The sequence below is a fragment of the Chrysemys picta genome, chromosome 7 (assembly GCF_011386835.1).
Source record: "Chrysemys picta bellii isolate R12L10 chromosome 7, ASM1138683v2, whole genome shotgun sequence".
NCBI classification, from domain to species: Eukaryota; Metazoa; Chordata; order Testudines; family Emydidae; genus Chrysemys; species Chrysemys picta.
In genome coordinates, this window is record NC_088797.1 from 8,954,393 (window position 1) to 8,970,503 (window position 16,111).

Here is a 16,111-nt window from a genome sequence, read left to right on the forward strand (position 1 = left end):
GCTCGGGTCTTGTGTTGGCCCTCAGTATGGGGGTGAATTTCATCCACAGTATAGAAACAAAGAACACATTGGTAGACAGTTGGAGTCAGAGTTAACAGCCTTTACATCTATCAAGCTTGCATTCTAAGATGTCTTTGTCAGGGAGATAGATTTGATGGTTTAATGTAAAGGAAATTTTAGACAATTTTTTTTAAACTCTGGACCTTTTTGTAAATAATAAGCTATAGCTAAGCAGTCAAATAGGAATCCCTTTTGCTAGCTAGTTTCTCTATATCCACCACTTCCCAAACTTTTTAAATCCAGTGGTTCCGTGATCTAATAATCTCACTAATGGTTCCAAGTACAAATGACTGCATATTGGTCTCCAGCAGCTACTGTGTTTAAGTCTTCCAATTTATCAGTCCATTCTCCAAGCAAGATATAAAATGTAGAAGATAGGTCAAACAGGATTAAATTCTTTGAGCATGTAGCCACGGCTGATAATGGCCAGCTGTTGTGTCAGAGTTCTTTTTTTGCGTTCAGTACTTTTAGAAGGTATTTGTGAAACTGTTGTGCAGTTACTTACCCACTCCAGGATCTCCACATCAATTGGGAGAGGCTGCTTATTCATGCTTTTCTGAGGGTGTGCCAAAATGGCTGGTATAATGTCAGAGCCCATAGTCTCATCCAGAACAGTTCATCTGAATCTAAAACTTGTTTCTTCCCAGTGGCTTTGTATTTGTGCCGTGGATCTCGGTATTAGGTAGTTGGAAGTTGTCCTGATTCAGGAAGACACTCTCATGCTTGGCATGTTTGCAGGGGAATCCCTGTGAAACAGGAGGGTTTTTTCCCCCAACATGTATCAAACAACAAAGTGCTTTCATTCTGCATGCTAAAGTGCTGCTCTAAAAAGCTTGGTATACTCTCCTGTCTGATCTAAATTAAATGAGCGAAGTGTCTTTATACAGTATAGTCTATTCAGTTCTTCAGCTACTGCTGCCCTGAGCATATCCCTACATCCTCATCCTTTTCCTGGCTTCCTCAGGTTGTCTATGATGAAGTCACTGTCCAACTTGCTCCTTGGATTCCTTTTAAGCCTACTTTTCTAGCACCTCCCTTTATCTCTTCTCTCACTCTCTACTTCATGTCCTCTCACCTGCACCATGTTGCCCTTTGTGCTTGGATAGCCTCCCAATCCATCTGAGTTAAGCACCCTCCCTCTCCTTCAAACTCCTCTGTTCGTGATCTCTGTCAGTGTGGCTGCGCAGAAGGCCTGGTGTGGTGTGACAGACTGGGAAATGAGTAAGGTGTATGCCTTGCCTCTGTGCGATTTCTATGGCGTGGGATCAAAAGGGGCTGTTAAAGGAACCGAGCAGGAGAGGTAAAACAAGGACACAGATAAGCGTACCAGAGGAAACAATGAGGAAACTGTTTCTTGGTGCATACCCTCTACCTGGCACCAGGCAGGCTGGGAACCAATTTACTTTCCCCAAGGCGAAGTCTAGAATCAAAAGGAAGATACCAACCATTAGAAGACCCTGGCCTTAGAAAAAGGTGGGGTTGAGTGCGTGGCAAGAGACTGTCTAGGATGCGTCCGCGATAGCTGGCAGGGAGACAGACAAGAGACAGAGGGAGCATGCTATGAGCAGGGCAGTCTGCTTCTCCTAGTCACAGATGGGGGTTAACCAGGCTAGATAAAATGTATCTAAGCTTGCAAGGAAAGTTGTAGGTAAGGGGGTATATGCATGTAGAGACCTGTTTTTTTTTTTTACCCTTTGCTGTACCTGCTCTGTACCTTGGGGGGGAGTGAATCCATATTGCTTTGTTTGGAAGGTGGTGGTTTTGAGTTGCTGTAAGCAGCATGTTGCTCGCTGGCCCACATGAGCGAAAGGGCTGACAGGTGTCTAATGAAGTTGGGCCTGTTGTGTTAACAGGGTGGGGAACCCGAGGGGCTGCAGCCCAGAGATCTAGTCTAAGAGGGTTGGACCATGAGTGAGGTGCAAGAAGCCAAGCCTTTCACCTGAGACACTAAAACGGGTCTGAAGTGCAGTTCACCCTGTATCTGTGGCACAGAGCAACTTGTGCTTGCAGGTTTGTGTGGTGTTTGCCTGTAGCTGGCTGTAAGCGTTTCTTTTCCCTGTTTGTATAATAGTTCATAGATAGAGGTCTGCAGATTTGACTAGTGCTTTACAGACCAATAAAAGACCATGGGTGAAATCCTGACTCCACTGAAGGGACTTCTGCCATTGATACTGACTTCAACTTCCAAGGATTTCACTCCGTATCCTAAGAGCTTAAATTTTCCTGATCCTACATCATGGCAAGCCAATGGCAGTGCATGTAGGTGTAGAGATCCATGCTGGCAGCTCCTAATGCAGGAATGGGGCCTACATTAAGATGCAACATGACAAGAGACTAGTGTCCTTCGTGGTAGAGAAGAGACAAGAGTCCATTGTAATGAAGATAAAGGAGAATTTTTTATGGAAAACTTGCTGGACATAGACAGGGCCTTTGAGCTCTCTCTGCTCCCAAACTATGTAAACACAACTGCCTAGTGTTGCCTCACAGGGTCTCCCTGAGTCCAAAGAGAGCACAAGGCTTACAGAAATATGATCACGTTGTTTGCTCTCGTTAATGATGCACATGATTGAGGATTTTATAGTTTTAAAAAAAAGATACTGTTACTATGATAGGAAGACTAAGATTGATAGTTTGTTTTACATGTTTTGTTCTTGCATCAGATGCTGTATGATTTTTCCACCATCACGATAAAACAAAAAGTAATGAAAATATAATCATTTGTTCAAACCATTCTATATGTTAAAAGGTTGGATTGTCAGGCATTGACCTCCATTTGGGTGTGTCTGTGGTCCAAACGCTTGCCCACGATGGAATCCCATTTTCCATCTGTAGTCCATTTGGGATGGACGGAAAGCTGGATGAAGTCATTGAGAGGTGCAGGTGTTCATCAGCCCTCAGGATCAGGTCCTAAGAGTATAATTGAGAGAGAGAGGAACTATACAGAATGTCAGTGCTCGTACCCACACATCAGATGTCATATGACATCAGAACAACAAATTTTATGAACTTTCCCCACTCACTTATTCTTTCCCAACTGGGAAATTCATGGCAAGCAGGGGTTGTATATCTTATTGGAGGACTATCAAATGTAGGATAGCTTTCAGGAAATACCTACGGCAGACAAAATGATATTCCATTGATACTAAATGTAAGCTGCAAAAAAAAAAAAAAAAAAGGAAGAAATTTTTTGAGGGTGGGGGAGGGAGAATCCAACAGAAAACAGTATTAATTTAAAGGAAAATAGAAAACATATTGGATTTGTTAAACACACACACAAAAAAGAGAAATGATGGCAAGATTTTTAGTAATTAAAAAATTAGGCTAGGATTGGACATAGATATTAAAATATACAAAAAAAAAAAAAAAAACTAGAACTGACCAGATACCTGGTTTAAGATCTTCTGATTAAAATCACTGTATAAGAGGTAGGTATTATCATCATTTTCTTTACCACTCAGTTGGCATGTTGTATTCTGTCCCCCTCCCCACCTCCAGGTCATTTCTATATATATAAAGTAAGTGTGTGTGTGTGTGTGTGTGTGTGTGTGTGTGTGTGTGTGTGTGAAGATTGGAGCAAGGGACTAAGACAGTCCATCTCTTTGTATGGTACCTAGCACAAAGGAGCTTCTTGTCAAAAGGGGCATTTTGGTGCTAGCTTAATACAAATAACAAGGAAGATAGGGCGGATTTGACACCTCTAGTTCCTTCTCATTATGCTTGTTTCAAAACCAGATCTTAAATAGCTTTTATTAGACCTTTGAACAGCTCCTCAAGGCTGGGGTAACGAATCATAGCAAATGCTCATTATGTTGGCAAGCAACATGCCAACCTGCTTCACATTCTGTTCTCCTGCCATAAATTTACGAAACGATTGGAACGGTGCCTGCAAAATCTTTCCAAGATTTTGGGAACTGATATATAACCATCCCTCCATTTACTTGTATTAGGCTATTTGGATAGTCCTAGTTAGGAAATCCAAGACTCCATGCACTTACACTGGTTGGGTAAATGCGCCATGTAATGCAAAGCTGATGGAAAAACGAACATTAGCTGGGACTTCTCGTTCAAAGGAATATAACTCTATTTTGAGGCCATATGACAACTACATGATGTCTTGCTTTAGATCTGGCATTAGTCATCCTCTCTCTCATAACTGCTGGCTTTGATTTGGCATTTATCTAGGCGTTTCTCATGCCAAAATTGCCATTAAAATTGGTCTTTACATGCAACAAGAGGTTTATTATTATTTAATACTTTCTATATGTTGTCAGTTTTTTTTTTTTAAAAGCCAATTTGTATCTTCATCCAAGATTCATTCTCTTTATTTATTTGGCTCCTGAAGGTGTTTTATTTTGGATTAGATGTGTGGTTTTTTTTTTTTTTTTTTGACCCATATACTAACATAAAACATGTATAAAGTTCTTTTTATCCTTTTTGGGCAGGAGGAGGGGGAAATGCTGTGCTTTACAAGCACTGTCTGATCTTCTCAGTGCTCCTCTGTGGCAGAGAATGGGAGATGATATTGCTGTTTTACAGGGGGAAAACTGAGGCAGTGAGGATAGGTGACTTGGTTGACTCCACAAAGGGAATCAGTGTCAGACATGTTCTAGTCATCTGTGCCAATACTGGGAGCCAGAAACTACACAGTTGTAATCACAGCTCTTTCTCTTTAGCCTTCAGTAAAGTTTTGTTAATCTAATGACTGGATTAAATCAAAGGAAAGTTAGAGAATAAACAGAATACCTCTTAAGACATTCTGAAAATGTTCCTTCGTGTCCACAATAATGTAAAAACATTCTGTGCAACAGAATATGAGGATACATTCAGAACAGGTACATAAATACTGTTCTGATTCTTTCTGTGACTATAGTACTCCTTTGCATTTTTATGCAGCACTGTTACCCAAGACTCTCAGCCCTTTACTGGCATAACCAAGTCAAAGCTCACAACCATGTGACCTTGGTATGTAACAGCATTTACACGGAGTAAAACACAGAACAGAGTGATTTAGCATAGAATCCTCAAGCAAGAACTTCCTCTCAGTACCAGGACGCACTCCCATCTTCCAAAAACATAACCTTTTCCATTGTTTCATTTTTGACAGGCTGCCTGATGGTCTGTGGTAATACTGCTTTTTTCATTTTGTGCTGTGTCAGAAAGAAAAAGGTAAATTTGTAATCCAAGTAACACTCTAAATTTAGAAGTGTAATCTTTCGAATGTGAAAGATTTCTGATGGCTCTAAAGTTGGTTTTGTAATCAAAGGAAATGTATTGGAGATTGCCAGGATTTGCAGTCCCACCAGAGGCTTGTGAAATAACTGTTATACCAACACATTCTGGGCTGAAATGAAGCTTGCTGACACATGCGGGTTACTGAAGGGTATTTTTGACTGTTGTCATGAGGACGGGTTAGCTGGAAAAAATATTTTCTGTTTCCCCTAATATAGAAGGATATTGGTGCCATCAGCTTTTAAACAGAACTCTACTCTGGTTGTAGTGGGGATTGTGCTTAAAAACTGATGCTGTGGTATGCAGAGATGCAGAGAAGGATATTAACGTTTTCTGTTATATAAACTAATATTGGAATAGACTGTTTAATTGACTGGAAAAGTGTTTCCTCAGTTCCCTGTGACATGCAGGCTGCTACAAGCTCGGGGGGAGATCCTCTGTGTCCAAATGAGTAGGAGCTGGCCAGTTATGAGGGCCTGATCCAAAAGCCACTGAAGTCAATGAGAATTAATCATTAAAGCCAGGGACAGCCTCCTCATCACACTGGTTCTTCTCCTCCAAACCACTCCATTTTAAAGAATTAGTTACAGTGTTAGGGCAAGTTTTAAAACATTCATTAGTGACGGTGAAAGATTCTGGGTTGCCAGAACAGTAAGTTCTGTCTCTGCTCACAGAACTCCTGTTGCTTGGAGGCAGTAGGAGTGTCTCAGGCTTGATCTGGAGGAACCACCTGTAGGGATGAGAGTAGTTCACACTCGATGCCCATCCACTCCTTGACCTCTCTGATGCTGTGACTGCCAGGTGTGCTGATGCCTTTCTGATGTGGATACCTGTCTATTAGACTGAGACCAGTTGATTTCATAACAGCCATCAGATGGTTTTAAAAAAAAAAAAATTTAGTCAGTGTAAGCTAGGTTTGAACCAGTGATCTAAATGTGACAGTCTCCTTCTTTACTACTGTGAGCTGGTTTTCATTAGGATCTTATAATGCATTGCAGATTGCCGTGTGCTGCAGGCAGCGTTCTTATTCAGTTTGGCACGACTGTTTGTACTAAATAGTTATATTATGGTAGTACCCAAAGGTCACAGTCAAGATTGGGGGCCCAATGTGCTTGGTGCTGTACACACATAGCCCTGAAGAGCTTATAATCTAAAGAATGTACTTTTCCTATGATGGCTGAGTCTCTAGTCCAGCCAGTGCTGCTTTATGTCACTGAAAATGCACCAGAGTGCTCTGAGGCACCCTTGGAGCACACAGCTGATAGATAACAGAAAAAAGTTCATGAGTTTTTCCTTTCAAAAAGTCTTATTCTTCTTTCTTGCCACTGTTTTCTATTTGGGGTCAGAGTCTTCTTTCAAAACTCTACACCTGGCTGTCATGCAAATTGGTCTCTTTAAGGCCTGCTAATGTCTGATTTATGTACCGAGTCTTTGGCCTCCCCTGTGGTTATCTTCCATCCATAATCCTTGCAAGGGCCATTCTACCAATGTAGCTCTCAGGTCTCCGCTTGGCATGTCCATGCCAGTGTAACCTTATCTCCCTCATCTTGTGTTCAGTTGGGGCAACCTACTTTAGGCCCCTTACAACTTCATTTCACTTCCTATCATGGCGTGTCCGACCATTTGACCATCACAACATCTTCATTTACTGATTTATGTTCTTGTGACTGGCCTCGTCTGTGTTCCATACATTACGATGGGTCAAATTAAAATTTTATATACTCTACCTTTTAACTTGATTGGCATCTTTTTATCACAGAGCAGTGGGATCAGTGTCCTCCATTTGCACTAGCAGCTTTGGTATGATTGGGGACATCGCTCGGGAGGACAGCATTGTTAGCAACCACTGATTCTAGGTATTTAAATTCTTTCACTCTTCTAAGCTCTCTGCATATAATATCCTTGATGGTAGGTACTCCTCCCTCAGACTTACCAATGTTCACTTTAAGTACAAAATTGAGTTGCCACTGTTCAAAGTTGGTTGGCAGGGTCAGTGTCTTCATACCTATCACTAAGTCGTCAGTGATCAGCAATCCAAGGCAGCTCCCTTCATATATCGTATCCATGAGGACCACAAACACAAAAGGGCTCACTGCTGACCAATGATTCAGGCCAAAGTTTAGTGGAAATTCTCTGCTGTAGCCCCATATGGCTTTTTACTAGGGTGGGCACTCCATTATATGTATCTTGATTAAGTCCAGGGGTGGGCAAACTCTTTGGCCCGAGGGCCGCATCTGGGTGGGGAAATTGAATGTAGGGCTGAGGCTGGGGTTGGGGTGTGGGAGGGAGTGTGCGGTGTGGGAGGGGGTGCGGTGTGCAGGAAGGGGCTCAAGGCAAGGGGTTGGGGTGCAGGAAGGGGCTCAAGGCAAGGGGTTGGGGTGCGGGGTGCAGAAGGGGTTCGGGGTGCGGACTCTGGCCCAGCGTCGCATACCTTGACCATCTCCGGGGTGGCAGTGGTGCAGCGGGGCTAAGACAGGCTCCTTGCCTGCCCTGGCCGCACACCGCTTCTGGAAACGGCCGGCACCATGTCCCTGCAGCCCGTGGGGGGGGGGGGGGGGGGGGAGCAGAGGGCTCTGCGCGCTGCCCTCGCCTGCGGGTACCTCCCCCAAAGCTCCCATTGGCTACAGTTCCCTGTTTCTGGTCAATGGGAGCTGTGGGGGGCGGTGCCTGCAGGTGAGGGCAGCACACAGAGCCCTCTGCCTCCCCCTCCTCCAGGGGCTTCAGGGAGGTGGTGCCGGCCGTTTCCAGGAGCGGTGCGTGGCTAGGGCAGGCAGGGAGCCTGCCTTAGCCCTGCTGCATCAGGGGGCTGGCAATCCCGTGAGCTGGATCCAAAGTCCAGATGGGCCGGATCCAGTCCGCGGGCCGTAGTTTGCCCACCCCTGATTAAGACTGATGTATCCTTCTGCCATGCCAGTCTGTCACAAGCTCCACAAACTAATTATCTTGGTACATCGTGTGCCTTCTTCAGGTCCTCAAAGACCATACCAGTTGCCATCTCTTTTTCTCTGACCTTCTCTTTGAGGATCCATAGAACAAATATGGCATCAATTGTACTCCTTCCCAGCATAAATCCATACTGACCCTTTCAAATTTCAACAGTCCCTTGCAGATACTCTTCAGTAATCTTCTGTCATACTTCCCTAGCATGCGACACCCGCTTTGTTGGGCAATAATTAGCACATAGTGTAATCTCCTTTATGTTTAAAAATGGGCACCACAAAGCTTTTACACCAATAAAATTCCTGAAAAATTTCCTTTCAAAAACTGCCTTCCTCAAAATATTTTATACAACAGTTGAAAGAAACTATAGCAATGAAACAACGGCATGCTTTAAAATTATTTTATATCTAGAATGCCTGAGCTCAGGCAGCCGCTCTGCTGTGTCACTCTATTGGGCCTAAGGAAACTTCTTATCTTGTACACCAAAACATACTTAAACACAGCTGTGTTGTGTGCTATACTTTTCAGCTTAAGATTGCTAAGCACTTTACTGTTCTTTAATGAGTTTCACGTTGCCTATATTGAAGTAGTAGTATTATGCACATTTACACACGGAGTAATGGAGACACAGTGCAGTTGTGTGTCTCACCCAAAGACATTCCGGTTCCAATTGGGTAAAGCATTCAAGCACAATCTTAACTTTAACCAAATTTTACATTCCCGTGAAACCTAATCCCTGAAATTTTAAACATGTGCTTAAGTGCTTTGCTGACTAGGGATATCAGTGATTTAGGGAATCAGGGTCTCAGTGGTTTAGTAACTCAACCAGCAAAAAAATTGTTGACCCCCAATTCCCACTTCTGTGCCCTAACCTCTCTAGACCCTATTCCTTCCCTGCTATTGGAATGGCAAACTGTCTAAATTCAGAATTTCCTTGGTTTGGTTGTCAGTTTTTCTCTTTAATTGTATTGTGGTTTTAGTATGAAAGAATACCGAAAGGATCTCTACGTAAATCTCGAGAGAAATGCTTTGGTGACGTAAAACACGAGTCAAAATAGTATTCTTTCACAACCTTTAAAGCATATATGAGTTGGGGTACATTTTAAGTGCAGTGCCAGGGGAGTTAAACAACCAGAAACTGTTGCTAAGAATAGCTTTGTGCAGTTATCTCCCCACACAAATTTTCTCCACAAGCGTTTGCTGTATGCTTATCTACCCTGCAAAAGATCACATGTCTCTTCAGTTCTTACAGGAAACAATATACAACCCTTGTGTTTTCAAGACATTTATCAAAAAACACTTAAAAAAGCTACACAGTGAGTTTAAACGGATGAACCAATCTGCTCTTCTGGAGGAGGGGCCTGATGATATGGAACAGAGCAGTGAAACTGAACAGTGTTCCTTTTATTCTTCTTTGGTTTTAGCTATTCCACTGGTAAACAGCAACCCTTGCTGGCAAGAATGAGAACAACAGAATATCCATTTATTCTCCGTATTAGCTACTGTTGAACTCTAACGATGCTTTTTTGATAACCCTCTCCTTTTATGGTTAACTGCTTCCCAACGTTGCATTGTTTGGGGGAAAACGGTTGACATTTTCAGCTGGAAGCTTGTAGCAGAGCATAAGAGAGAATTGCTCTGGAACAAGCTTCCCTGGCATGGTGAGCGTTGAGCTACAGAAAAATTTAGGGTCTGAGCTTGTTTGCTTTAACTGAGTTGACTTGTTCGATTGAAGCCCCAATGTGTAGTGTTAACATGAGTGAAGCAAGCAGGATTTGGGCATCAATAATACCTCGAAGTGCTTACAGAGCTTTTTAAAAACAACAAGAAACTGACTGAGTGGAGCATTTGAAAGTCACTGCTTATTCCATACATATTCGGGAGCAGTAGTTCTACAATCAGTTAAACACTATTAAACATACCGTATATACTCGTTCATTAGCCCGTTCGTTTATAAGCTGACCCCCCAGGATGGTTGGGTAAAAATAGCAAAAACTGTATGACCTTTTAATAAGCCGACCCTATATTTCAGGGGTTGGCAAACTTTGGCTCCTGGCCGTCAGGGTAAGCTGCTGGCGGGTTGGGACGTTTTGTTTACCTGGAGCATCTGCAGGCCTGGAGCCCCTCAGCTCCCTGTAGCCGCGGTTCGCTGTTCCCAGCCAATGGGAGCTGTGGGAAGTGGCGCCGCTTCCCTTAGCTCCCATTGGTTGGGAACGGCGAACCGCAGCCACAGAGAGCTGAGGGGCTCCATGCCTGCAGACGCTCCAGGTAAACAAAATGACAATGTATTAGATATTCAATGATGGCATAGAGTTTAAAATCATCAAATTTTGGTGTAGACCCGTTTATAAGCTGACCCCCCACTCTTTGATGCGTCACTTTTTTTACCAAAAATATTTGGCTTATGAACGAGTATATATGGTACTTAATAATGGTTGTCTCATTGCTTCGTTACCCTACACACTTATTGCTCTGTTTACCATCCCTTATTTGGGCAAAACGCTCATTGACTGTAATGGCGGGAATTCTGCCTGAGTAAAGAATGACGAACTGAGCTCTGAGTATTGTTAGTCAAACAATAAAATATGAACTTAAAAAAAAATACTATATGGACTGTGTGCTAAAAAGAGTCTGAAGCTGATCAGCGACGGGATGGATGGATCACTTGAACAAGCCAAGGAAATTCAAAGGCAGGGTGATCACCAGGACAACGAGTGGTTTTGGTTTGCTATATTGAACTGGGAAGAAGAGTCTCACTGAGAAGCAGAAATAAGGGTGAGAAACAGCTACGGTAAAATACTTTTTTAAGACACATTCTTTGATAGATCGACCCTGGCTTGCTTTGACCCATCCCTGAGTTAATTCTAGTTTCCTAGCACTCCTTCTGATAGATCCACCACTGTCGGATGCAAACAGAGACTAGAACGCAGGTGTGGCTTTCACACTTTCTTACTCTGTCAGTCTCAGTAAAAGAATATGGGAAGGGCTCTCATCCCACTTAGGTAAATCTTGGTAAGTACAAGACACGTTATTTAGGCCTATATGTAATACAAAAAGATCTTTGGCTACCCATTTTTAAGTAGCTAAGTCTTAAACAAACCCTAAGGTTAAAGCTCAGGAGATCCTCCGTGTAACAGTCAGCCTAAAGCACCCCTTAGTTATGAAGGGCTGGAAAAATTCTACTGATGGGGGAGGAGGGGGGAATTGCTATATTCTCCAGTGAGCCCAAATTTCCACAGATCACAGCCCCCTTTCAGATGTCTGGAGATCTCCCACAGATGGGATGCACAAGACGTTCTAGTACGATGACCTTTAGCAGGCAAAGTGCTCTGTATGTTATGCTTGAAAAGTGCTCCAATTCTTCACGTGCAAATGCTGCTTAGAACAGCAGTAATTTGCTCTCTGTGGTATGCGTACTTTATGGAAGTGTAATGTATGCATCCATAGTTTTAAGAAAAATGTGGATAAACAACATGTGTTGTGGTCCCAAAGACAGCAGAAAGCTAGAACTCTGGATGGTGCACTTCAGTGCAGTTCAGCCTGGCTGGTAGCTATTGCACATGCTGAATGACCATGGAACGTATAGATACCACAGAATAGGGTTTTGATCATTGCTTTTTGGCCATCTCCGCTGTGGTTTTCAATCATGTGGATTATCAATGGATGTTATGGCATATCTCTCTGTGTTGTGGATTTCTTTATTGCATTTTTGTCCCTCGGCAGTTTTGTTTCTTCCATGCTATTATACAGAAGAGGATGTTGTAGCCCCATAAATCCAATTAGTCAAAGTGTGTAAATGTCTAAATACAGAAATATGAGTTAGTTTTTGGGGGCCGCACTTCCCAGCCTTCATAGCTGTTTTTTATCTTTTGCTTAAATGACTTCAGCATCTAGTAATTTTCCTATTAGCTTCTATGTTATAAGGATCAATCTGGGCATGTATGTATGGTTTTTGATGACTCTGTACACAGAAGTTCAGTTTAATTGTTCAGATGAGATTCTCCCCAAAAGATCTTCAAAATACTGCAGGAATACAGAATGTTGTCTGTTGTTAGACAACTTTGAGGCAGCGACTGTCTCTGTTACATATGTATCTGGTGCCTGATGCAATGGGGCCCTGATCCTTGCTCTGCAAATAGTACATAATAAATGTGTGCTTGTACTTCTGGAATCTGGAATTTTTTTGGGGGGAGGAGAGGAGCAGCAAATTAAACAAGGTACATGCATTTCTTGTAATTAAAGAGAACATCTGTTGCTTAGGCAACAGTCAGAATGCTACAAAAACTTCTAAATGTCACAAACTTGCAGTTTGAGTGGGTTGTTTGAGTGCAAAAATACTTATCATTTGCATTCTTCTCTAAACAGATCATGATTTAGAAAGATGAATAAGAGGGACCTTAAGATGTGCATAAAATAGTGAATGTTGCTTCTCTTGTCCTTTGTATTACAAGAAAACATAAAATAGGACACTGCATGACATTTAAAGGCAAATTTAAAATTGATTAATCATGCCGTATGTGAAAGTATTTTTTTTAATGTGTGGAACTCACTGCTACTAGATATTGTGACCAAGAGACTAATAGGATTACACATTTAAATAGATAATGACAATGCCACAGCTACGTGAGCTAAAATAGAATATCTTTTGTAGAAAGTATGCAAACCTCACACTTGAGATACCAGCCCAACCCATATGCAATTGGGGTGCAGGGGAAGGCTGGGAAGAAGCTTCCTCTGTAGGTGGGTTACCCTATAATACTTTACAGTACTATGGAGTTTCTGGAACTTTTTTGAAGCATTTGATACTGGACTCTGTGTTGCCGTAGCAATTCCTATGTTCCTGTTCTAGATGTTCCATTTCCTTGGTATCAAGAAGTGCTACCAGGTTCACTTATGATGGTATTTCTATAGATTGTATTTACCAATTGATTTAAACTTAAAAAGTATAATTGCAAAGACCTCCAACAGCACTTTGGGTGCCTTCCTGGCCCCAATGAAGTCAGTAGTAAAATTGTCACCGACTTCGCTTGGAATTCTCTTAGGTGTGGATCCTCCCCTTAGGCTGGGGGTGGGGGGGAGGCCCTTTAGCAGTGGGTGGGCTTCCACCCGCCCACTTCCTGGATCCCAACAGGATCTTGCATTCCAGACAGTTCTTCATATTCAAAAGAATGGCCCTTTTCTGTCCAACTGTTGTTCCATGCCATGAAATCATTTGCAGTACAGTTAAAATGTCAGATAACATACAATTTTAAAAAGGAGTCTTCATTCGAGTTACTCGCAGCAACTCCATAGCATGTTCAGGGGTGGGAGAGACTCCCAAAGATTGGGACCCAAATTCAATCCAGCTCTGAACATTCCCCCAAATACTGAATGTCAAATATTTAGATCTGCTCTTCGGGTTTATGTCCATCTCTTAATACATGTCACAAAGTGGTGTTTAGGAAAGTACTACTGGCTAAAGGGATAACATCTCAACCAATGCCCCCTCATAGACTTACATCAGTAGATTTAAATAGAGTTGCACATGTGTAACTGGCAGCAAAATTTGTCCCTAAAATTCTGAGGGATCTCCCCATTTGAAAGGGTAGAAGACTATTGAGAGACATAGAAAATCTTGGGCTTTCCTATGTTCTTGTGCCTAATTTTAAACCACCAATTCAGACAGGCTAGATCAGAGAAGTTGTGTGAGACAAGGTAGGTGAGGTAATATCTTTTAGAGTTTAGTGTCAGTCTACTGATTGAATTACAATACAGGCATTTTCTTTTCCTGTGCCAAATATTTTTAGAAGTAAATGAGATGGGAGGGCATAAAGCTGCACTCTTGGAAATCTGCAAGCAATCTTGCATATTTTATAAACTCCTGCAATTCTTAGGACTGTATGACTGTATGAATGCCTTTAATTGTGCACTATATGGATTAGAAATCTGGAGAGTACAGAAACAATACTTTGTCAATAACTGCATTATAGTTTAAGGTTAGCTTCTCTTTTTATAACCGCGGTGCCTGGGTAGCATCCAGCTCTCTAGGTAACTTGATATTTTCCATCTCCAACAGAAGGCTGTTTATCTGTTTTGTTCTGTCAGTAACTGTGGTGACACATAGTGATATTGATCTTTTGGCCTGCATGCTGTAGGTCCAAGATAATTGTTTAAAATCTTAACATTATTTCTGAAACATGACACAAATGTAATAATTTATGAAGAACAGACCTAGATTAGTAATTCCTTGGTGAGTCATAAATTCCTCTTGCAGCTTTTTTTTTTAAACATTTCATAAATATTTAGAAAGCTCATTCCTACCGTATAGTTTGATTTCATGGATATGGTACATAGGGAAGCAATTTATGAAGTGGAAACAAAAAAGGCAGCTTCGTGGAACGCCTGCTGCTAGGCTCTTATCAAAAGCCTAGGGCGTGGGAAGAGGAGGGAGAAAAGTCTGTTCTGCTGTAGTTTCTTTCTGAAAGATTCTTTGAAAATTTTAAATCTCGTTGCGTACAACATGCATTAGTTACACGTGGCCAAAAGCGCTAGGAATAGCAGTTCTGTTGTCTGGGTAGAACGAGGACCCAGAGGCTGAAGGACACAGGGATGTGAGGTGTCCAGTAGGAGGTTTGTTGGCACAGGTGAGCTCCTGGTGCTCCTCCATGCTAGACCTGGAGGAGGGGAGGGGTTGGCTTTGCAGAAGTGGAGGCTAGGCAAATAATAAGGTTGTCTAGGGCAGGAGATGAGTGGGAGGTGATTGAGAAGCGACATAAAGGAGCGTTATCCCTTCCCTTCTTTCTTTTGTTTCCTTCCATCAGCAAACCCCTCATTTCTCTCTCTCTCTCTGCCTCATACACTCCTTCTTTTTCTGGGATCACTCCTTTGGTCCTTGTACTCCAGGGATAAATAAATGGTGTGAGAGACACCATCTTTAACTCCTTGGCTAAAAGCCAGAGGTCATGGCATGAGCTCCCCCAGTGTCCTAACCTCCTTTAACCACTGCCTGTTTTCTGTGTGGAAACAAACCCTTGTTAATTTCAGCCTTGAGCATCTGCCCTACTCTCTCCATTTCCCGCCACAGTACCCTCTCTTCCTTCTTTCTCTTCCGAACCCACCACTCCCCTCAGTTCACAATCCTCTCCATCTGTCTCATTGTCTGTCCTTCCTTCAGCAGTGCCTTCCTTTATTTGTTCTTTCCTTCAGTAAAGCACTTTTCACTATCATGATTTCCCTCTTTCCCACCCTTTTAGGCCACTCAGATCTTTATGGTTGCTGTTACGACAAATACCCCTCTTTTCCCCTCCAAAGCCATTACAGTGTGCCTGTATGCATCTTGTTCATATCGAATAAAGAACCATTTCAGGAGAAAAGATCTCCCTTCATAAGAACATAAGGGCTTTATTCATGCTCTGCTTGACAAATCAGGGAATCAGCTGTGAATCTGAGGCCAGATCTTCAGCCCCTGGTCTGGCCTTTTTGTGCTATTCCAGTGGCACAAAGGAGTGGGAATGCTGCCCTAAGTGGACACCTGGCAATTATCCTTGTGCAGGGGAGTTCCTGTTGGTGCTCAACCAGCTCTATGCTATCTTCCTCATGTAGGAGCAGATGGGGACTGGAATCTTTTTTTTTTTTTTTTTTTTTTTTTTTTTTCTCAATGGAGATATCCTATCTCCTAGAACTGGAAGGGACCTTGAAAGGTCATCGAGTCCAGCCCCCTGCCTTCAGTAGCAGGACCAAGTACTGATTTTTGCCCCAGATCCCTAAGTGGCCCCCTCAAGGATTGAACTCACAACCTTGGGTTTAGCAGGCCAATCCCTCCCCCAATCCAGGGTTGGTGGAACAGTCTTCAGGAAGGTGGTGGTGGAGTGTCATTGCAGCCTACATAAGTTAGAGCAGTCCT

At 42.6% G+C, this 16,111-nt stretch overlaps 1 protein-coding gene across 3 annotated transcripts in view; it reads left to right on the forward strand.

Annotated features, from left to right (window-relative positions):
- Positions 1 to 16,111, forward strand: part of MITF (melanocyte inducing transcription factor) — a 164,473-nt gene that overhangs the window by 23,199 nt on the left and 125,163 nt on the right. The window lies entirely within an intron of this gene.